Source organism: Lactuca sativa, chromosome 2, assembly GCF_002870075.4.
Source record: "Lactuca sativa cultivar Salinas chromosome 2, Lsat_Salinas_v11, whole genome shotgun sequence".
Taxonomy (NCBI): domain Eukaryota; kingdom Viridiplantae; phylum Streptophyta; class Magnoliopsida; order Asterales; family Asteraceae; genus Lactuca; species Lactuca sativa.
In genome coordinates, this window is record NC_056624.2 from 51,942,835 (window position 1) to 51,967,651 (window position 24,817).

The following is a 24,817-nucleotide window of genomic DNA, read 5'->3' on the forward strand; positions in this document are numbered from 1 at the left end:
TTCTCCTTGTTCTCATCCTCTGCTACTTTACCTGTACACGAAGTAGATGTGCTAGAAACAGGATCATCAGTATTTTCAAACAAATAATCAAATATGTCAAAAAAATTTAACTCAACATGATCCGATGCAAAAGCATCAAATGCATCACAAGATGTATCATCAACTTTATCATCAGAAATAGAAGGTTGTTCATTGGAAACAAAAACATCAGGTTCAAGCTCAGTTTTGTTATCAGAAACAGAACCTTCAACTTTGTGCTTTGACTGATCTAAGGATTGATCTGCAGGGGAAGTAGAAATGTTAGTACTTTCAACATTAATAAATCCTCCTGAGATGAAACCAGATGGCTTGCCATAAACCATGAAAGATTCATTTGCAATCTCATCCTTGGATAGGGGTTGATACTGATAGGTATGATTATATGGAGGAGGCACACTATCGTATCCTAAACCCTTTTGTTGGTTTCATTTAAAATCCATGCAATGATCGATCATGTTAGCAACTACCTCGCTTGATCCATCAAATTTTCTTAATTTAAGATTTGCATTTTTAAATTGTCCTTTTAATATATCAAGCTCGGTAATTAGCGCATTATTTTGTCATTTAACATAATTATACAGTTCACATTTTCACTGTATTATGTTTGAATTCTTCTAAACTCTTTTATTTTAGTTTCTAATTCAGCCTTCAGGGGTTTCTGTCCTTTCCTGAGTTGATATCCTTAATATCTCAGGTCCTCAACTTCCCTTTTTAATAAATCAATTTGTTCCCGAAGAAATTTAATCGTAGTTTCACAAGATGGAGTACATGAAACTTTAGTGACTGCAACGTTTGAAGAACTCATTGTTTTTTAAAAAAAATATGCCCTTTAACTAAAACCTCAAAAGTCAAATTTAAAAAGTCAAACTTAAAAAGTCAAACCGAAAAGCTAAATTTGAAAATTTAAAAGTTAAACGAAAAAGTCAAAGTTTAAAGTCAAAGGTCAAATTTTAAAATCAAAGGTTAAAAATAAAGTCAAAAATTAAAAACTAAATTTTTGGGTTAAAAATGGAATTTTAAAATAAAGAAAATTGATTTTTGGGCTGAATATGTCAAAATTGTGAAAGTTGGATCCGAAAAGGAGTGTATAAGAATTAAAAACGGGAGGAATGAACAAAGACGCAGCTTGGAAGAGTTGGTAAGACCCGTGTGGCAATGACCTAGAGGTCCTGGGTTCGATCCCTGCGACCCACAACTTCCCATCCCTTTTTATTTGAAGCTGCTGAACGAGACGAGGCCGCTGCGAGGCGAGGCGATGCGAGGACCTGGTGCGAGTCCATAAATGTTGTTGAGCCGTAAACTTCGGGCCGTAAACTCCGGAAACCCTAGCCGCCGCCGACCGTAAACCCTTCGCAGATTACATGAAAAACAGCGTTATTCACCCTTTTTGCTCCAAAAATCGATCAAAAACTCGTTTTTAGGAAAAAGGCGAAGAACAAACCCCCCTTATTTTTGCGAGATCTATCCAAAAACGCAAAAATCTCTTCAAAATAAGATCAAATCGGCTCTAGATCTGACAAAGATGAGTGATACAAACCAAGCTCTGATACCAATTGTAGGTCCCCAAAATGCGTATGTATCAATCAGATCCGGTTGATGGTGCGGAATCCCAATCAAACGGATGATGTCAGATCAAATAGAAGAGAAGGAGAAGAAGAAGATGATGAATCGTGTATGTATTGATATGAATGAAGATCTGGATACATGATTCACACACACTAACTCACACTCTTTTCTTTCTCTCTAGAACACTTTCAAATGCATGCACTTAAGCTCCTCTAGTGTTCATCATTCTTTCCTCACTCCCCTCAACCCTATATATATACACACGGGAAACATGGGCCGTAAACAGGGTTTACGGCCGTAAACACCTCCCTGGCCGTAAACACATATAAGATATTACAGAAAAACACAATTTACTAGAAAAGCAAAGTATAAACCATAATATTGACCCAACAGATCTGTTAGATTGATATATTTGTTATGAGTACATACGTCTGTTTGTTATTGTTTATGTGCATATATTGGCATATTAAAGTTGAGTTGAGGTGGTCCTACTTTTTATTGTAGGCCAAGACATATGGGTGGTCCAGGTGTACCATAGGCCTTGCGAGGCAGTCCAGTCAAACTAAAGGCCCAAGGAGAGTGGTCCAGGTGTACTGTAATCCTTGCGAGGCGGTCTAGTCAAAGTGAAGGCTCATGTATGCATGCATTTTATATGTCTTGTTGTGTAGGGTATTTTGGGGAAACTCACTAATATTTGGCTTATAGTTATGGATTAAATTTTTCAGGTACTTTATATGTTCGTGGGGATATGAATGTGGGACCACACACACATATCAATAGTTTAATGCTTTGAGATTCCATGAAAATTTTCTTTATAATTTTTATTTTAAACGACAGTTTACAAATAAAGGGTTTTTTCCTTGAATATGTTTTATGAAATATTTGCTTAAAAAAATTATTCTGAAAATTGGGACATTACAAGTAGAGCGGAATTTAATAATCTAAGTGAAAAGATGGATATTATGTTACAGGACATTCACAAGCTTCATCCCACAGAAAAGAGATTTGTAATCAACTATGACTTCAACATTTTAATTAATAGAATTTTGAGGTTTTAGGATCGAGCAACAATGTTTGATGAAAGATTTTTTTAAGAGTCAAGGGAAGTATAGACGTCATGAAGGAGCACCGGTTATAGGGAAAAGAATATTTTTTGGGAATAGTTGATGATAGGATAAAAATCATGAATGGTATCAAGAAAAGTTCTAAAAAAATCTTGTCAAACATACATATATACAATGGTTGGCTTACTCGATATAAATGAAAGTGCATATATACACTCAATTGATGAAATCACAAAACAAAATTAAACGAAAAGAAAAAGGACAACATCGTATTTCCACCAATGATATTATCAACCATCTTAACAACCAAGAAGTTCTAACTATGAATCAGCTCCATCATCACATTCAAAAACCCTTCATCAAATTCTTTTAGGTTCCTTAAATCCATAAGGACTCGGAGGTTCGAGGAGAAGTCATGGCCTTCTTCCTAAAAAGGGGAGAATAAAAGTCTCTTGAAGTTTATTTAGAACCTACACCAACACCAATAAAGATCCTAACAAGAAAATCAATGAATTAGGCATCGGCGTAGGTCCAAAGAAACCATTTTCTATACATACTAAAGAAGAGTCTCATATTGACACTTTTTATCAAGATAACATGTGAAGCTCCCCCCTCCCCCTCCAAGAAAATTATCAGAGCGAGTCAAACCTAAAGTTGCTCAAATTTTCACTCTAGTCCCTCATTCACCCAAGATAGATACTCCTCAAGATCTGATAAAGGAAGGATGAAAAAAATTAACACCAGAGGGATGAAAGAAATGACTCTTCAATATTCATCCGAATCAGAAACATACACTTCATTCAACTTTGATTCTGACTTGATTGTCTCTTAGGCTAATTTAATTAGATAATTACCTGATGCAAATTATGTTCACCATTCAACATTTGTTTCTCTCATTAAATCAATCTATTAGATATCCCTCTATTCCTAGATGGAGCTTTCTATTAATTTATTCACCAAGTTTGATCTACAGTTGCCAAAAAAACAAAATATTGCCTCTGGAGTTTGATTGGTTGTGTCAATTCCAAAAATAAAGCAACGATTAAGGAATTGAAAAAGTATAGACACTTAAGAAGACTAGATATCTGAAGTTATTCAAGAAGCACAACTTTAAAATTTTCGGTTTCTGATTAATACACAATATACTGCAGCAAGAGGGATTCCGAGGTCACTCAAGCTGACTTCAATGACAAGAACCCCGATGAATTGTTCTTTATTGCAAAAAAACAAAATCATGTCAAGACTAAAAACTACCACAACTGTAGGGCCCCTTACATAGTTATGCTATATTTTCTACGATCTCTATTACTAAGTGTTATCACAATTGAATCGAGTATTAAGTTACATCGTTTATGATGTACCAATTGAACCGTTTGATTCCTTTTTCGAAGGAATCCAAGATCGGAAATGTGTAGCTACATATGAACCAAAACTTGGTTTGATCTTTAGAGAAGGAAAGATTGGAGAAAAGAAATTATTGTGACTGAGACAAATGCACCAATGCATAAATACTCATCTTGAAGGTATTGTCCATGCAATCATCATATCTAATCATACAACCGTATACATCAAAGCTTGTATAGTTGAATGAGTTCATTGGTTTCTCGGAGTCGAAAAGTTTTGGAAGTGTGTTTTGAAATTCTACAATATGTTGAAGTGGCCATCTAGTTGCAGAGGTCACTTTGGTGGTTAGGGGGGGGGGGGGGGGGGAGGGTGGCGATGTTGCTCCAAAGAATAAGTAACCCGTGTAACTTTGTGTTTTGCAAAATCAAAGTGTTTCTATAAGAGTTTTGGAGTGCATAAGCAAAGGATTGAATGGACGAATTGTAGCTTGAAGAAAAGACATCCGTAAGAGAGACATCTACTTATTATGTACTTTAAACCATAGTTGTACCTCGTCATGCATTTTATTAGATAATATCTTGTTCAAATATGATCTCAAAAGTGGGGATGAGATTTAAAACCGGAAAATCGAACCGAAACCGGAACCATTAGAACCGGAATATGTAGAAACGGTTCAGCTTTCGGGTTTAAAGAATGGACTTATCCGAGTTCCGGGTAATCTGGGTTTCAGGTCCTTCAGGTCCGGGTAAACTGGGTTTAAGAACCGGAACTGGTGTTACGAACTGGAATCGATTTTAGGGTCGGGACCGGTTTCTAAGAAAAGTTTTAAACATACATATCTCATTCGTTTGAAGACGGATTTGCATGAGTTTTTTCCATAGTGTAGCTTATAGTTTGTACATGATTTTAGACTATAATTTTGTCATTGTTGGTTTCATATTAATTGAATTACAGTCCCCCAAAGTCGGGATATCAAAGCTGAGAATTTTCTATTTTTATGTTTTTTTTTGTATTATATGAAAGTTTTAAAACATACATATCCAATTTGTTTGAAGTCGGAGTAGCATGCGATTTTTTACAAAGTATAGTTTAGAGTTTATACATTATTTTAGACAATAATTTTGACATTTTTGGTTTCATATTCATTGGTTTACAATCCCCAAAGTATGATCGTAAGAATTGGCTTTCTAATGTAATTTTGATGAAACATGTGAAGAGATTTTGGATGATATATCCCTTAAGTATTTGGTATTATAGGAACAACTCTTTGTTCGGCAAAGCTAAACCCAAAAAAGGTGGCATTTTTTACACGATTGTCTCTCAATCTTTCTTTTGGATTTTCAATAGGAGTATAAAGTTTAAAACAATTTGGATGAGTTTGACGAAAACGCCACCTCCCTATTATAATAAAAGTGTACGTTTATTCATTTTTTGTTATGTGTCATTCTGTTAGGCATCATTATTAATGTCATGTCACTTATCAACCTATTGATTCTTTATTTCAAACTTTAAATTTTAAATTTTTCACTCTAATTACATTAAATTAATAATATTAAAATAAAATTAATACAAATTATCAGGTGATATAAATTCACGTATTTATTTAAATCAATGATTGTAATTATATATATATATATATATATATATATATATATATATATATATATATATATATATATATATATATATATATATATATGTTAATTAATAATTTACTTAAAATAATTAATTAGTAATTTCGAATTTTTGCTATGAAAATTTAATTAATTTTGTAACCGTGATTTCTACGGATTTTAAACTAGTTTTTATATATTAACGCAATTGTTTTGTTAGTTTAGCTTCTTGATTGTATCTTTCTAAAAAGAAATCTAATATCACATTCATTTCAGTCGTAATCTCACCCGTACAATGAATAAAATTTTAATAAAAAATTAAATATATTCTTATTTGTTTCTACATATCATCATATTTATCTTAAATGATGATATGTATAAAATTAAAAGTTATACATGTCACAATTTAAAATGGATAGATGATATGTAGAAAGAAAATGTAAGAGATATTTAATTTCCCAAGTTTATCGATTCCTACAATCAAATACGTTAAAGTCTTAAGGAAAACGAATTTTGGGTCTCGTATAAAGAAAATATTTTTTGTGAAAACATATAGCTGAAAACTCAAGCATAATGAATAACACTATTAAGAGAGTTAAAAATACATGTCCAATTCAACACATGGGTTAAATATACTTAAATAAATGTGTTGAAGATGGCAATTCCTCCTTGATCTTAGGATCATGAGGGTGTTATGAGATATTGTGTGAAACTGTACTTGCTGTACAAGTTGTCTCGCACCTTATTTACAAGTGGCCCCATTGTGTACCTTCGAAATGCGAAGTACTATTTGTTTTTATCTTAATAAAATTGAAATAATAATTGAAAATCATTACACATCTGAGCATTATATATGGATCAAATCAAATTTTTTATTTAAAATTGTAACTTCTTTTAACTTCAAACCTAAAGGGCTTTTTTTTTTTCCAAAAACATGACTTTACTATAACGTTAGCAAAGCGCTAACGAAACCAAAAAACATTATCATCAAAGGGTTCAAAAACAAATAAACAAACAACACATCAAATGACTAAACTACAATTAGCAAGCCAACCAAAACAATTAATTTTTTTACATTTGAATCTATCACTCATCATATAAACGCTTGCGTAACTATTCTATCCTACAAATCTCTCTTCTTTAACTAAACATAATATAAAATAAAAGAATTTTTAAACAACCAAATGAATCACAATAACGTGAAGAAGACTGCCTCCAAATAATTATCAGAAGAAGAACGCAACCACATAGAAGCAAACCATGAAACCGATTTTGAAAAGAAGTAATATTGAGAATAGATTATCTATATCCCATCATTTCCAAATCTTTTCAATGAAAATAACAGCCAAATAACACCCAAAGAACAAATGATTCACATTTTCAATATCTTGATTACACACCTCTATGATGCAAATTGATTCTCAAGGGAAGACCATCAAGGTGTCCACACAATAACATTAATTTTAAGGGAAAATACCACAAATAGACAAAAAAATGGGGGTGAATTTCTAAATTTAGTCACAAAATTTGATTTTTCCAGCTATAGACATACATTCCGCGGAGAACCCTCCGCGGACCTCCGCGGAATGACGTCATCTCCGCGGAATGGATCTTGAGGGTTTTTTTTTTTATTATTTTTTTTTTCATATCGATTTTTCAGGGTTTATATTAATTCTTCAACTAATTATTTTTAAGTAAAGATTATAATAGTATGATAATCTTTTCTTAAAAACAATTAGTTTGGAAAATGAATATAAACCCCGAAAAATCGATGTGAGGAAGGAAAAAAAAAAAAAAAAAAAAAAAAAAAAAAAAAAAAAAAAAAAAAAAAAAAAACCTAAAGATCCATTCCTCGGTGCTATCTCCGCGGAATGAGTTCATTCCTCGGAGGTAGCTCCGCGGAATGGATCTTGAGGGGGGTTTTTTTTAATACATTGATTTATTTACGATTTTGTCATTCCGCGGAGCTACAGTAGATTCCGCGGAGCTACCTCTGCGGAATGCATGTCTATATCCGGAAAAGTTCTTTTTTATGTCTATTTTTTGAAAATACCCCCTATTTTTTAACTATTTACGGTATTTTCCCTAATTTTAATGGGATCAACTTGTTCCAAGAAATAGGGTTGTGAGACAAAGGCAAAGTGTGTATCAATTCATGTTCAAGATAATTGTAATCGCAATTTTCAATGATGATATAACACGTGAATAACTGACAATAAATTTCTATATATTACTTGTTTTCTCATATGATTATGTACATATCCAAAATAATTGTAGTGGACCAAAGAGGAAAAATGTAACCAAAGACACCAGCTTTATTTGATTTTGGCAGTCCTCATGGGTGAAAAAGTACAACATGGTTATCGTATTAAGGATTTTGTATGGTAATAAGCGTACAAGAAGTGGTCCGAAACATTAATTTGGCATTACAAATGGTCCAAAGAAGGTATGGGGTTTTTTTTCACATTATTTCTGCCTTCCTTCAAGTTTAAGGGAAACATAAAAAAGGGAACTATACAAATTACTAGGTTTTAGAATCATAGGTAGTTAATGATAAAATAGATCTAAATATTAGTTTATTAAGTCTATTTTTTCTTTTCGTTTTATTAAATATTCGAACAGCTAAAAATTAACAATTATATCAATTATATCACTCTTATTCACCGATAATTAAAATAAGAAACACAAATTATTCATGATACTTACGGCAGTAATTTCAAATGTGTACTTTTGATCATCACTTTCATACTTGGAAAATATATCATATATGTAAATAATTTAATTGAAATTGGATAGAACTAAGTAGGGTTAATGTCATAAATAATAGTTGTTTTTTATATAAAATATAATGATTCTGATAAGGTATAATAAATTAGTAATGAACTATTTTTTTCATAAAATAACCATCACAATAATAATATTTTGTGTACATGAAATTTATTTTTAATATTATGCTTTTAAATAACCAAGTACTATTTTACCTATTTGAAGCATGGCATTAATCCGTGAGCTTATCAAAGTATTTTGATGCAAATTGTTCAGGTATGAAATAAAAATGTAGTTGAAATATATGTGAAATAACAATAATATCTTATTTAGGGTTAAAGTTTGTTTCTGTAAATATATTTTTATGTTCCCTAATTTCTGTATTAAAGTATTAAATAGAAAAGGTTGATTTTGATGTGTTTAGGGATGATTATTGTTTATTCAAAGCTAACTTATATTTATTTGTGAAAATGTTTATTAGTTTATTTAGTGTTAAAACCAAGCTTTACAAAAATGTTTGTATTAGTTTATTGAGTATAAAAATATAATAAATTGATAAGTTGTTTTTAATATTTGATAATTTTTGTTTATAGATGTAAAATGACAAATAATAGCCGGATATATATATATATATATATATATATATATATATATATATATATATATATATATATATATATATATATATATTAATTTCCAAAAAATATATTTTCTCTATTTTTGAGCACAAACTTTGGACTCTAAATATAATCAAAACGAACTATTGATTATATATTCTTGTTCTCCTCCATGATATCTTCGTTTCGATATATTATACGTCCAAAACGGATTAAAAATGAATGAGAAATTACTTGTCAAAGTAGGGCAGTTGGAAAAGAAAAAAATAAAAGAGTTAATTGGGTTTTAAACTCATCCCACATTGGTGGGAGAATGAAAAGAAAATTGGTTTATAACTACAAAGACTATCTATATTTGTAAGATTTATTAGAACCAAAGCTCTCTCTTGCATGCACGAAAGTAAGGGGAGTGCAAATGCGAGCCAAATTGACTTGGCTTTGGGCCACTAAACTTGTGTACAAACACGAATGCACCACCAATTGGTTAATAGTTACAAACACTCATATAGGGAGAATTTGTTTTCCACTTAACATACGCCTAAGTCAATAATTTTAGGATTTTGTTATTTCATACAATTTTTTGGGTTAATATAGTAAATTGATCTAAATAAATCATAAGTTAGAACTCACTAACTTATCAAAACCTTCTTATTTAATCCAATAATCATTTGATGTTTCAAACTATCCAAACACATAATGGCTTATTTGTGGTGTCAAACGCCAGTCAGCTAATAAACACCAATAAAAAAAACTCTATCTAGCAACGAGGTTGACTTTCATCATGGGAATTTGACTACAAGATATAGAAGGATCATTGGTGGGGAGGGGTAGGGTCGTAGGGTGTCCTTGAGATGATCTATGATTGATTTCAAAAACACATGTGATTGATATATTACTTTCCAATCACCGGGAACTCCATCTACATTATATCAAACATATAACACATTACCTATTTTGTACTATTGACCATGGTCTTCAGCTCCACATATCTTTATGTCGTGCAAAGTCATAAAGTTAGGAACTTTATGACTTAATACGTCCATAAGAGTCAGATCCAGGTGTTGGTGTTTAGTCTCATGTTGTTAAGAGCTTAATAAGACGATTGGCAAACTAATCAAGTACACAAGGTGTAACCCTTTGGTACGCAGCTCGGAACGGGTTTTGACTCATTTTCTTTTCTGTGATTGATTAGTACGCAAGGCGTAAAGGTGGAGTATACATGGCGTACTCCCGGATGTAAACTTAGGCAATTTTTGGGCTTTAGGCCAAGATGGGTGGGTTTAGCCTTGGAAGGGTAAAATGGTATTTTACCCTTAATGAAAGACAATTGGAAATGGACCTTGATGATGGTCTATCACTCTATTTATTGATTAGTATTGGTTTTTGATATGTTAATTATAAGCAGCTTTGGCAGCAACAACGTGTGTGTGAGATTTGACTATCTTCAGTTTTGAGCACTACTAGAAAAACAGCCTTTTACGATGCGCAAACCATGACACCCGGTGATTTATGATACGAAAATGTGTGTGTCCAAAAAATAATGTCATCTATTCCAAAATTTAAAGCATTTAGGACACGTGTTTTGCGTGCCCTAAAATTAGTGTCTAAACAAAAAAAAACGGAGGGCACCTATAATAAAATGTGTGTCGTCTAAAGATGTCGCTTTATAAATTTTAATAGAACACGCGTTCATCCTCTAATAGCAAGGGGAAATGAAATCCTAAAAAATTAAAAACTCCGCCTTCTTATTTATCCTCCACTTTTGTTTCCCTCTTCCCTTAATTATCAGTGCTCCTTCCTTTCCCCTCCCGACATTGACTATCGTCTCGCCCTAGTTATCAACGCTCCTTCCTTCCTTCCTCACTTGCCTTCTTCACTCAAATCTTGTAGAGTTATGAATGTAATCGAGGCTATGAGTGAGATTAGTTTCAATCTGAATTTGCGACATCCAATCGAAAGTATGGTGAAGTTAGGGTTCTTAGGGTTTTTAAGGCAATCGGCAAGGCTAGCACCTTTGACATAATCATAAACCAAGTATATGTAGCTTTCGGACATTGAAGCACCTCGAAGCTTAATCAAAATCGAGTGATGGCTCTTGCAAATCATGATAAGTCGATTCTGAAGCTCAGTCGTGTCAATCGGACGCTGAAACTTTCGTTGAAAGACAATCACGTCGTCGCCACGAATCACACACCGCCTGGCAGTGGAAGAAGATGATGAAGCTCGTCGCTGTCGTATGCCGCCCTCCCACGTTGTCTCCTTCTATCTCTGCCCTTTCTTTGTTCTTCGCTTCTATGATCCTCATAAAGTTTCATCCCCAAATTGGCGAGATCTCATCAATTCCAGCTGGTTAGTTTTTTATGTTTTTGTTTCCCTCTGTTTTTAATTTATCCTTTCTCTTTATTAATTCAAACTTTGTTAGGGTTTGAATCTAATTTGGGGATTCTTTCCATCTCCACAATCTTACATACTCATATGTAGCTCATCTACAAGTGTGACAACCCGTTATTTTCATTATTGTAAAAGTCAAGCTAAAGTCAAACTTCATATCTTGATCTATTTTATTTAAGTAGATTTAAATTCTAGATTGGTTTAAAACCTTTAAATTAGAAGTGTTTCTTAAATTAGGAGGGAATTGCATGAAACCGAAAACCTTGTCCGAACCGTAAACCCCTCTCATAGCCGCAAACCCTCGCATGAGCCGCAAACGAGGTTCACGGTCGAGAACCCACTCCTCGGACTGTAAACTCCGGTCTTATCCATTCGGTGTGGGAACCAATGAAGGTGTCCCATCAGTTTTGAACCTATATGAGGGTTGAGCCGTGAACTCCTCCTCACTTCTTCAATTCCAGCCGAAAACACACCCTCCTACTCTCAAGAACACCAACCGTAAACCCTCATTCTCTCTCAACTATCATCCTTTTTCCTTTGACTCTTCTTAGGATCTTGCTTGGATCTTAAAGTGTTCTTCATTCATCAAGATCATTGGGCCGAAAACCTTTGAATCTCCTTCATTTCTTCATGAACATTCAACCGCAAACCTAAGAACACCAAGATCTTCTTGGGTCGTGATCTCCACTGTTGGCCGTAAACTCCTAGCAGCCTTCCATTTTGTTTCTAACACTCTTATTTGTAAGTTAAACTTATAAATTAGTCCAATTCCTTATCATTCTTATATTTATACACACTAATTGTATACATATATATATATATATATATATATATATATATATATATATATATATATATATATATATATATATTACATAAAATGCTAATTAGGACTCGATTTTACTACTGGACTTCACTTGTGGAAACAATCATCCTATATCGAACATTCAAGCGAATCACTCACCTAAAGGTGAGTTCATACCCCTGTAATTTACCTTTTTCAATGTCTGTAGGGGGAGAATACAAGTAGAACACAATAAAATTGTGTTAACTCTTACATATGAAAAAAAACAAACAAAGAATTTCTTATACTTACAAATATTGTTAAAAATCATTTTTAAACTCTTTTAAACTATGTTTATTATCAAAATCGTATTCATTTATATATTTATGTATAAGTACGCTATAACGGACTTAGGACTATTGCTAATACCGTAACTCTTGTTCCTTGTTTGGTTGTGGTCTTAGGTTAGGATCACTAGTCCGAATGTCGGCTAAATCATAATTATGCATGCTAAATAAATACATGAATATTAAATCTCACTTTCAAGAACATACTTAACTTACTTGTATGTGTTGAGCAAATGAGCCTTTCTTCAAATCATTTACAGTACAGACTAATATACTAGTAAACTATAATAGGTATGGTTTAGGGAATCAATTCATACTATTTTCTAGATCAGAGAAACATTACATGAAACAATTTACAAACATGTTAAGATACAACAGCTTTAATAAGAAAACAGAAACTGACTTATAATTTATAACGAATGTAGTTAAGGGACAAAGAAAACTATTTTCACAAGGTTAAGCTATAAACAAAAAGGATTCTCAGTTATTACTCATAATACGTGGAAACAGTTTGTGAGTCGTTTTTATGTACTTATCTAAGTATGGGTAAAAGTCATGAGCTTATAACTAGAGTCTCTTGTAAGGAGAGCGATGACAATTGTGTATAAATCTATGTTGGGACTGACAATCCCACATCCCGACTGTTAGCTACAGTCAGGTCGGCAAGCCTGGGATGACAAATGTTGTTAACAATTTTGACACCTGAAAAACGTCATTATCAGGCAGACAGGGTTAGTATGGTTATAAGAACTCATAGGGAGAAAATCCTGATTTATTCACGAGTAATATATATAACTTCATTTGATTTTATAATCTTACAATCGGTCTACAAACACAAACTTACTTCAGTGGTGTTATTTTAAACAATACAACTGCAAGTTATTAGTTTTCCATTATTTGCACACGGAAAGGTTCATACATGAACAAGCATACTATTTTTCTAGTAAAGATAGTCTACTTTTATGGAAAACATACATTATACAATTTCATAGTACAAACATACATTTACACTATTACAGAGAACAAACATACATTTACACTGTTACAGAGAAAAAAACATACAAACATTAGGGTCCTAGGGTTGAAGACTACTTTTCATTTATTATAGAAAATAGGGGATTTTCTGGAGAACATAAACTAACACTTACATAGATCAAATACAAACATTAAATACTAAATACTTATGAACTCACCAACTTAAATGTTGATACTCTCTTTCAAAATAACTTGCATTCTCAGGGAACAAGTAGACAGGTACATTGGATCAGGTTTTGAGAAGACAGGGCATGTTCAAGACTCGTCTTTTATTTTGATATATATTTTTGGTGTCTTACAACTATACAAATAACACACATGTATTAACTATTCTATTCATGCAAGGGATGTTATTGCTTGTTTTACTATTTTGCATTTGTTGTGATATTGAGCAAGACATCCTCCGCCCCCAAATGTTTCCGTCATCTCGGTTTGGTGGTGTGACAGCAGGTCAGTGGTGATTATTTTTCGGATTCATTTATAGGAAAGTGGTGTGGTTGAGTGGTACAGAGAGGACGAAAGGCTATGCGGTTGATTTCTTATCGGTTTCGCTTTATGCAGTGTCTAAGGATCCTGAGGCATTTTAGTCTCCTTGCATTTATACTCAGGTATTGTTCCTTAAAGTATTATCGCTCTATCATTCTAATTTATTTCTATTTTCGGGTTTAGGTTTTGGATTTACCTTGTCTTGTGATTCATTTGAGATTCTTCTTGCAAACCAGTTACAAATGACTTATTCCTTTTTCGATTTTATTTAATTTCAATTTACTCAAGCTTGACATCGGAGATGAGGACGATGAATCAAAAAGCTATCATTCAGAATCAAACGAGACATTGGATTTTTCGAAGATCAAAGAGATGAGACTTGTGCCTTCAGATCCTACTTAATGTACTCTTCACATCTCATTTGTTTTCCAAATTCCACAATAGTTTGCTAACCTAACCGTTGATGTTCTTGGTTGATAGTAGATACTCTTTTTCGGATATTCTGTGAATGTGCAGAGTTAAATCCTAAACCCATTGAAGGTGAGATCGAAATCTCTTTACATTTCCTTTACGATCGATCCCCTTAATTTTGCCATTAAAATACTTGCATCCTTCTACTTTCTTCAGAGGAAGAACAAGAAGAAGAAGAACACAACTGGATTTTTAGTGTTGATCAGTTAGAAGCCGACATTGGTACTAGTTGAAATTCTTTCCTTCCACTTCTGTTATATTTGTTAATTCCATTGTTCCTAGTGTGATAAATCTCATTTTTGGCAACTTACCATATCCAGATGGAGATAATTCAGAGTGGAATGACTTACAAATTCCTTTCAGCATTGGTTAATCAAATGGAGACCATGATCTTGCTCATAGTGTGCTTCAGGTATCCTTTCACACTCATTCTGTCTTTATTTGAGGTTATTCACTGGTTTTGTGTACTTTTGTTTCCAAATTTATCTTTTTAATTGATGTGTATAAAACTAATTGCAGCTTCAAATTAGTGACCAACGGTTTAAGGATGCTGAAGAGATGAAGAATTGAAATAACCATTAATTATTCAATTACAACTATAGTTGATGATAGACTAATTAGCAAGGTAGTTTATGTCAAAATTTCTATTTAAGAATCATAATTATGTAGATAAATAATTAAATATGTATCTCAATATCACATGTTTAATTATGTTCACTACCTGTTATATATGCAGGAAGAATTTCTACTAGCTTTGTTCAAGAACAAAAGGAAAAAGAATCTGTTTGTAAATAGGGTATGTTTGTTGTTGTTGTTCCTCCAATTTATTTTTAGTTCCATGGGCCAATTTACTAAATTGAGTGATTTATGCAAATAATTTACTAAATTGGGCTTTATAGGCACATGGGTTGGGTTAGGTTGAGTTGCTTCTTATTATTCAAACTGAAACTAGCGGATTAATAGAAGTGGTAATTTTCCTAAAATACCCTTATTATTTTTAATAATAATAATAATAATAATACCCTTATTATTATTATTATTATTATTATTATTATTATTATTATTATTATTATTATTATTAACAACAACAATAACAACAACAATACAATATATTTATTGATTACATTATTATTGGTTTGTTGTTAGGATGATGTGGATGGAAATGGGACGCAAATTGATTTGGCGATGAGATAAGTCAGCCGATTTAATTTAGTGGTTCATGGGCCTTGTCGTTATATTGTGAAAGGCTTATTCTTGTAGCAATTATGTAATCTATTAGTGCTATCAGTGCACAGTTGAGGATGGCAATATGCAATCTTTCAACAGATTATGTGAATGATGTAGTTCTACGGAGCTTGATGAGTCTGAAGTCACAGGTCTGCTGGGAAAGGGTAGGCATTCCTTCGACACTACTATGTCTCAAGATAATTTCACAACTGATCATATAAAGAAAGCTCCATTTGACTTCTTCCTTTATTACTAGTGAATCTATGTATTAAAATGGTGTACTTATAAATTAGTTTCATTTGTGAAATATGATGTGTTCTCTGTTTCTTCATCAGCATCTTCTTTTAGCATAAAGGCATCCCTTGGGAACTTGAGAATAAGTGATGATAGTCATATGTATTTCTGGGCATGTGATATGAGAAATCATGGTGGTAGTTCATTTATGGAGGTATTGTTAATGTAATCTGATTTTTTTTTATTTATCTTCAAAGATTGGTTGTGTAATCTGATTTGTATTTTGTCTTAATGAAGCTGAAAGTTATCAAGTAAAGAGAGTTTTCTCAATTGACAAACATCTTTTTTCTTAGAAGTCAACATTGAAGTTGAAGTTGGTTTTTGTCTATGTGCAAATTTTCCCACTACAGATATATATGTATTCAGTCATTTCATCAGTTTTAAATCCTCAAATAATCCATTTCATTTGTCAGGATTTATTAGGCCTGCAAGAAGCATACACAACACGCCCTGCTACAAAGGAGACGATTAATGATCCCACAAATCCTAAACGTTTCTAGCAATTCTGAAATAGTTTGTGTTTTATATGTTTGTTCTTATTTAGATTAGGAAGATTTTTTTTCTAGTTTGACTGATGTTAATAAACTAACAATTAAATGTGATTTGTTTTGAATATTAGTACATTTATTTTATGAAATGGATTGTTTTGTTATATAAGTATTTTATTTTGCATTATGAGACTTTAAATGTGTTATTTAATTTGAAAATTAGTAAATCTATCAAAAATATATATTTTTTAAAACATCTAAAATTATGACACGCAAAAATGTGTGTCATCTTCCTTTATGACAGGGTATTCCCTGACACGCATTGTCTGTCGTAAGCGCGTGTTGTAAATAGATGATGTGCAAACGCGTGTCGTCTCTCGTTATGATAGGGTCTTCCTTGACATGCATTTGCGTGTCGTCTGAGCATTTTACGACATGCATTGCGCGTCATAAAAGGTTGTTTTTCTAGTAATGGAGGTGTGTCTCCTCACTATACTTGTGGGTAGAAGACACCAATGCCGGCCCACTGGATTATGTTATGTAGAAAGACCGGGTGGTAGCACCTGGCAATCGCATGAAAGACCTAGATATGGCTCTCGGCACATTGTATGCAAGACCAGGGTTTGGAACTTGCCAATTATATGTAGTATGCTAATTGTCTTTGTGATACTTGCATGGAAGACCAGGAGGTGGCTCTTGGCCTTTGTTTGTAAGACCTGGGTTTTGACCCCCATATTTTCATGGAAAGACCATGATACGAATCATGCCTGATACTACATTTTATAACATCATGTTACTGATGTGTTTTCGCAACACCAATGCACACTTGACTTGTAAATTACAACTCATATATCTCCATTTTAAGAATATAATTTGTTATCATCTCAGAATTACTCGTGATATAATCCATGAAATAATTCTCTGAGCGCGATTTTATATCATACTTAATTCTCCATTCCTATGTACTCATGAATGTTGTAGCAATACAATTGCAATGTCTAAACTTATCAGACAATCTACAAACCAATTCATGATTGTCTTTATTCACTACTTACTTCCAAAAGTATGAACGACTATGGAATTTCGAATAATCAAATCATTAAGGAAGTAAAACATGCAAAGTGAAACACAATAATAAACTAATTAACTATGGTTTCAAACTTACTGAATATAAATAATCTCTATTATTTAATCATCATAATAATTACGATTTTATTCATTGTATAATTTTTTGAGTAATCAACTAACCAATTGAATTAAATAACATCAATTATGTCATGTTATGAACATGCATACTATGTCTCTCTATGGTCCTTCCTGTCCTTTGTGAACAGATTGTCCGTACATTATTTCAATGATGCTCATTTCACAATTCCAAATTCTTATCACTATCCAATAAATTGGTGAAATTTCAAATTAATATGCATTAACCTTTTGTGATTTCGAGGCTTCAAAGTCATAAAGACTGAGCCAACAATGTTACAGAATGTTCCATTAGAGCTTTGTTACTAGAAACAATTCCATGATAATGAAGTTTCAAATTCAAGGTACGCTACCTGAACACTTCTCTTGCATTAAAGTTTTGCAAATCAACTCCCATTATGTAAATATTTCCATATTCTCATACGACTATAAATTTTGACCAAGAATCATCTCAATCTGAAACATGTCACTATGGTCCTTCCAAACAATACCATACTTCCAACTGTCCACAAGAAACCAATCTTTAGGAAACCTCAGAATGTTCTTAACAGTTGCTTAACAAATCTAATCATACAAAATAATTCTAATCCTTTTATTCTCAATGTTCAAGGCATTTGGAAAAATCAAAATAAGTGGATATTATAGCATATGTAATCGATCCTATACCCGAAGCATATGGGACTCAATTCATTATGTCTTACATAAGGATCTGATATATGTTTAATCTCTTGCTATAATATTTTCATATATGGAATTTCCTATGTTGAATCATATCAACATGATATTCATATATGGATATGACTAAGTTCTATTAAATTATACAATCTAATCATTTAGATTCAAAAAAAATGAGTGCCCTATCCCTTAAGTATATCATAGCGAAACAATTCCCAAACGTTCAAGTTTGCAAATTGAGAACTTAGTTCCCTACGAATAGTATTGTCAACATGCAATACTAGAATAACAGTTATGCTCCCACTAGCTCTAACATGTACCCAGAAATCAACAGGACATCTAGGAATCAACACCCTTGACTTTCTTATTGAAGTATAGATTTCTATTATGTGATGCTTCGATAAGTCTCCAACTAGACTTCTTAAGCTTAGACATCTTTATTGGATAGTATATGTGTGAGTTTAAACCCTTTCAAATATATGTCTTGAAAGTTCAAACAATTCCTTGTCATTCCTCACAATTCGAAATATGAAGGATGTCATAATCATATTATGAATTTGAGAATGCAATATCCAATATTCATATTGATCTTTATCAGATCTTTAAAATCTAATTGTGAAAGTGATTCCTCGTAATCATTTATGAACTACAGTGAAAACTTTTCCATGTAGATTTTATGGTGCATACGTTCTCATCCATGTGAATCTATCATTTCCAACCTACAATCATAAGACAAGGTTTAGGAGAAAACCAAATTCAAATTTAGCTTTCCTTTCATGGAATAAACTTCGATTATTCTAAATTTCTTGTCATCTGGTAGTACAAGGGCCTACCAGTGCTTATGTGTTGTTACCAGCTCACCCATAGTGATCAATATACTTTCACTGACCAACGTGCTTTTTGCTTTTTGTAACAACCCAAAATTTAGAAAGATGTAACTTTTTGATAATATTAACAAAAAAAGACAAATTGGTAATTTATGAGAAAAAGATGAGAATATGAAGTTTTAACTTCATGAAAATGGCCAAGACAAGTTTAAACCACTATAAGAGGTTAGAAGGATTGAGTTCTAGAGAAATGCATCATAAATGCATTTTTGGCTAAAAGGGTCAAATTAGTATTTTCATGCTTTTTAGGCTAACTTCTTGACCTAATAAGATAAGATCTGAATTAATTCAGTGAGATATGACTTTACAAACATGCAGATCATGTTTCCACATTCACGTGGATATAAAGATCATAAAAAACGGATAAGAAACGAAGGAGATATGAGCATTTTAAGATGGGATTAAAATGCCTAAAGCTGGAATGATATCAGCAACGTACATTAGATTTGGATTTTTGGCAAGATTTTTCATAATTGTGATGAAACCCTAGATGAAGGGTATGAGATTAATTAATGGTATTAAGTTGGAACTGATGTTATATAGTTTAATTATGATTGTTTCTAGTGATTATGAGTATATGAATGATAGACTGTAAACATGACGCTTTATGTGAAATTTGTGTTAATAAGAAAAGGGTCTTAATGGGTTAAGACAAGTGAAGGTAAATATGATATGTATGATAGTTGAATTGAATGAGTAAACCATCTATGAATGTTGATGCTTGATTTACATGGAATTAAATGCTATAAAGATGTTGGTTTAAGTATATTGATAGAGTTAATGAGTATAATTATAGGTTAAACCATGTAAATGGTTTAAGAATTGATGATTTTGGAATTCGATCAAATAGGAAATCAAGGAAGGACCTTTGGCAAAGAGGAGAAATTATTGGAGTATCATCCTCATAAACCCTAGTCAAGATGAGTTATTTCTCTCACTTTTCCTTATGATTATTATATGTTTAAATTATATATATATATATATATATATATATATATATATATATATATATATATATATATATATATATATATATATATATATATGGATTTGAGGCACTAAGTGAATCCCATAAAATGATGAGTTAATAATAAAGCATTAATATACATAGATATCATGTATTTAAGCATGTATGTATATGATTGGCATCTTTGTATGAGATATACATATAAACATGTAGAAAATCCTGTGGTTAGCATTAATATACATAGATATCATCGAAGGACATCACCACGAACTCGTATTGGCCATAGCGAGTCCGAAACATTGTCTTCTGTACATCCTTGTCTCTGACCCTCATCTGATGGTAGCCTGAACGCAAATCTATCTTTGAAAACCAAGATTCCCCCTGAAGCTGGTCGAAAAGATAGTCAATCCTCGGGAGTGGGTAACGGTTCTTCACCGTTACCTTATTCAGCTCCTGGTAGTCTATACACATCCGATGCGACACGTTCTTCTTCTTTACAAACAGGATCAGGGATCCCCAGGGTGAACTGCTCGGTCTAAAGAATCCCTTGTCTAACAGCTCCTGCAGCTATGTAGACAGCTCCTGCATCTCAGGAGGAGCCAACCGATACGGTGCCTTGGCTATCAGAGCCGCACTAGGGACCAGATCGATCCTAAACTTTACCTGTCTCTTTAGAGGTATCCCAGACAGCTCCTTTGGGAATACATCCGCATACTCTCACACCACTGGTACATCATCCACCATCGCTGTGCTCGCCTCTTAGGTATCCACAACATAGGCGGCATACCCTACGCAACCCTGTTGGAGGTAGCGCCTAGCTCTCACTGCTGAACATAAAATTGGTCCATGATATGGCCTCTCGCCCTGAATCACCATCTCTCCCCCACTTGGGGTCCTGACCCGAACCAACTGTTGCACGCATTCGATCACTGCCCCATTAGGGCTCAACCAGTCCATACCGATGATGACCTTGTTCTCATGCAATGGTATGGGAATCAAGTCTACCAGGTAGCGCTCCTCGAACAACCTCAAAACACAATCTCTGAAAACCTCTGATGCTCGAACTGATCGGTCATCAGCAATCTTGACCTCTAAAGGAAAATCCAACATGCCTGAAGACTCAGGGAGCGTCTTGCTAAGGGCAAGAGAGACAAATGATCGGGTAGCCCCTGAATCAAATAACACCTGACGCGGAATATCGTTCACATGGAACGATCCTAAACAAAACACATAACATGGCACATAAATATCATAATCAACATATAATAAAAGCTAGGGAGAAGAAATCATACCCGCCACCATATCGAGTACGGCACGTGCCTCCTCGGTAGTCAACTGGAAGGCTCGGCTCCTCACCACTGGAGCCTCTGACTTACCCTGTTGGCCATCAATAATCTCCAGAGTCGTTAGAGTTGGCGCTGTTGCTGTCAATATCGGACAGTTGGCCTTCTTGTGGCCCTTCTGATTGCAATGAAAGAAAATCAGGTCTGATGTCTAAATGGTGGGGGTAAGGGCAGTACAATCCCTACCAAAGTGCCCAGTCTTGCCGCACTTATAGCAACCTGATCCCGACCCAGTGCGGAAAACTTCCTCATGTGACCTGTCGCACTTCCCACACCAGCCCCGGCCTTGCTGGCCCTTCGACCTAGAGTCGAATCCCTTGGTTTTCTTCCTAGAAACCCCTGTCACCTGCCCCTCCTCCACTTTCCTCTTCCTGATGTGCTCTAAGTCAATCACCCTCTCCCTCGCCCTGGCAATCATGGAATCCAGGGTTGGGCATGCTGAGTAGCTGACATGCTCTCGAATTTTAGCTCTCAACATGTCATGATTGTGTGTCTTCCGTATCTCTTCATCCCCCGCATACTGAGGCACCAACAAGGCCCTCTCCCGAAACTTAACGGTAATCTCCGCCATAGTCTTTGTAGTTTGTCTCATTTCGAGAAACTCCCTGGCCAGCTGCTGAAGCTCCACATCTGGCGCAAACTCAGTCCTAAAACTGGTCACAAAGTCTGATCAGTTCATAGCCTCAATAGCTAAGGCTCCCAGAGAGTCACCAACCGACTCTCACCAATCTCTAGCCCTGTCCCTCAAACAACCTGCAGCATATCGAACCTTCGACCCCTTCGGGCAGAAGCTCGTAAACTGTGCAGACTCGATGTCTGCAATCCATCTCCTGGACATGATGGGATCCTTCATCCCATGGAAATATGGCACACCACTCCCCCTGAAGTCCTTAAAGAACATTGTGTAAGACTCTGACTGGCTAGACGCCCAGTCACTCCTAAACGCCCTGAGGCGATCCTCCATCGGCTCGATAATCCCTTCCTTGATCGACCCTAAAATCATCGGGATCGCCTCAAGGATGCCTCTCGTAATCTCTGACGCGATGAACTCGCATAGTCCGTCATCAACCTGCTCGGATCCCGCACCCGAACCCGAACCTGATCCTGATCCAGACCATGAACCTCCCGCTCTGTGTCGCGTCACCACCATTCTGAAACAAAATACATAAGTGTCAGGGTCATATATAACCTTGAGAGATCTCACATACTCTACAAGTTCCCTAGTTCCATCTCGGCTCTCCTTGACTCGAGTACGGATCATCTACTTTCAGTAGGACGGGCCCATACTACCTTCCACATATATCTGTACTTTCCTCAAGGATTTCCTTTACTGCACCAAGTCCCTTCTACTATTACTGTTTGCTGCACAAATCTCATCATAGGCTTACCCTAGGGTAACTCACTCTCTCCAACCCACTCTCCGCCATCAGGTGTATAAGAAATCCCTGTCATCTCTCCCTAAATAGCTCGCGAATACCATTACATATTACTAAGACCAAATAATTCTTTGAATGAGAGGTCCTGCCCTAAAATGGTTGGACTCAAACAAGAGCTGCAAAATAGGGCTAGACCTAACCTTCTGAAATTATTTAGTACTCATAATATGTAACTTAACATATTTGTTTACTAGTTAATTAAAGATAACTAGAACTCCTAATAGCACGGAGCAAGAAGTATTCGGACATTGAGTAACCCCAAACCAAGCATATCCTATCTAGGCTATCATATTACTGACTACACAGTACTATCATGCAGCTCAACAAGCTTATACAACAGACATATCAGGCATCTTCCTAGATCCTTATCCCTATTCTAGCATGCAGTTCTCATATTCATATCATATCATAACATAAAATGTATGGGTGTCTTGGGGAAAACTTACTTGAGCTCGACCAATCGCAAGCATCACACACCTTGTTCTTGCTCAAAACTCTTTACTTTAACTTTTAGAAAAACTTCTTTTTCTTTTAAAAATCTTTCAAGCCCTCAGTTTGAGTCCAGACACCCCGAAGGTGTATCTGAATCCCTCAAACCAAGTCTCTGATACCAACTTGTAACATCCCAAAATTTAAGATCAAAAATTTTGTTTTTAATTAAGTTACTTATCAAAAATTTTGTTTTTAATTAAGTTACTTATAAAACTTAATTTTGTTTTTAATTAAGTTACTAATCCATAAAAACCATAATCCCATGTCTCAAAAATCATATCATCAACAGTAATAATGTCAGAGTACAATCTCATGGATCTCAAAATGCGGAAATCGTGTGTGTGCGATGCGCTACTACCATGTCGGCTCCTTCCCCTTCGACGAAGAGGTACCTGAAACCAAAACTGAAAACCGTAATCACAAAGCTTAGTGAGTTCCCCCATCATACCATATACCACCTAATGCCTATCCCTCGGTATCTTTCAACAGGTATCGATCTAGCATAGTTGGGAGTTGGGCTCCCCTTCGGTATCTTTCAACCGGTAAACGGGAACTAACCTCCCATTCGGTATCTTTCAACCGGTAACTGGGAGCAAACCTCCCCTTCGGAATCTTTCAACCGGTAACCGCGAACTAACCTCCCATTCGGTATCTTTCAACTGGTAATCGGGACCTAACCTCTCCTTCGGTGTCTTTCAACCCGTAACCGGGAGCTATCCTCCCCTTCGGTATCGTTCAACCGGTAACCAGGGACTATTTTCACCCCTACCACTATCACATAATAAAATATCATGATCATACTACTAGGTGTGTAAGGGTACTATCTAACCCTTCGGTATTTTTGAACCGGTAACTAGGGATTATAACACCCCTACCACTACTAACCAATATGTCATAGCATCCTTGCACATAAAGCATATCATATAGCAACATACCAGACAATCATCACAAAGACAATCATCTCTACTACAATCACTTTCTAGTGGGCCGGCCTTGGTGCCTTAGACCCACTTCTACTGGAAGGTAACTCACCTCAATGTCATGCAGTCTGAACTGTCCTCGATGTCGGGATCAACTCCTCACATATCCTGCACATAACAACCTTCCTTAATTTACCTTTACATACCGTTAACCTTTACAAGGGTTACTCGGTTCAAAGCCAAAGTCAAAGTCAACCCCTTGCTCAAAGTCAATTATGGGTCAAAGTCAACATCTGGTTGACTCAACTCGCTGAGTTGACCCAACAACTCGCTAAGTCCCCAAATCCTCAAAACACTAAAAC

At 34.6% G+C, this 24,817-nt stretch overlaps 1 pseudogene; it reads left to right on the top strand.

Annotated features, from left to right (window-relative positions):
* Positions 1–13,904: 13,904 nt before the first annotated feature.
* LOC111898030 (chloride conductance regulatory protein ICln-like) lies at positions 13,905–15,093 on the top strand (annotated as a pseudogene).
* Positions 15,094–24,817: the final 9,724 nt, after the last annotated feature.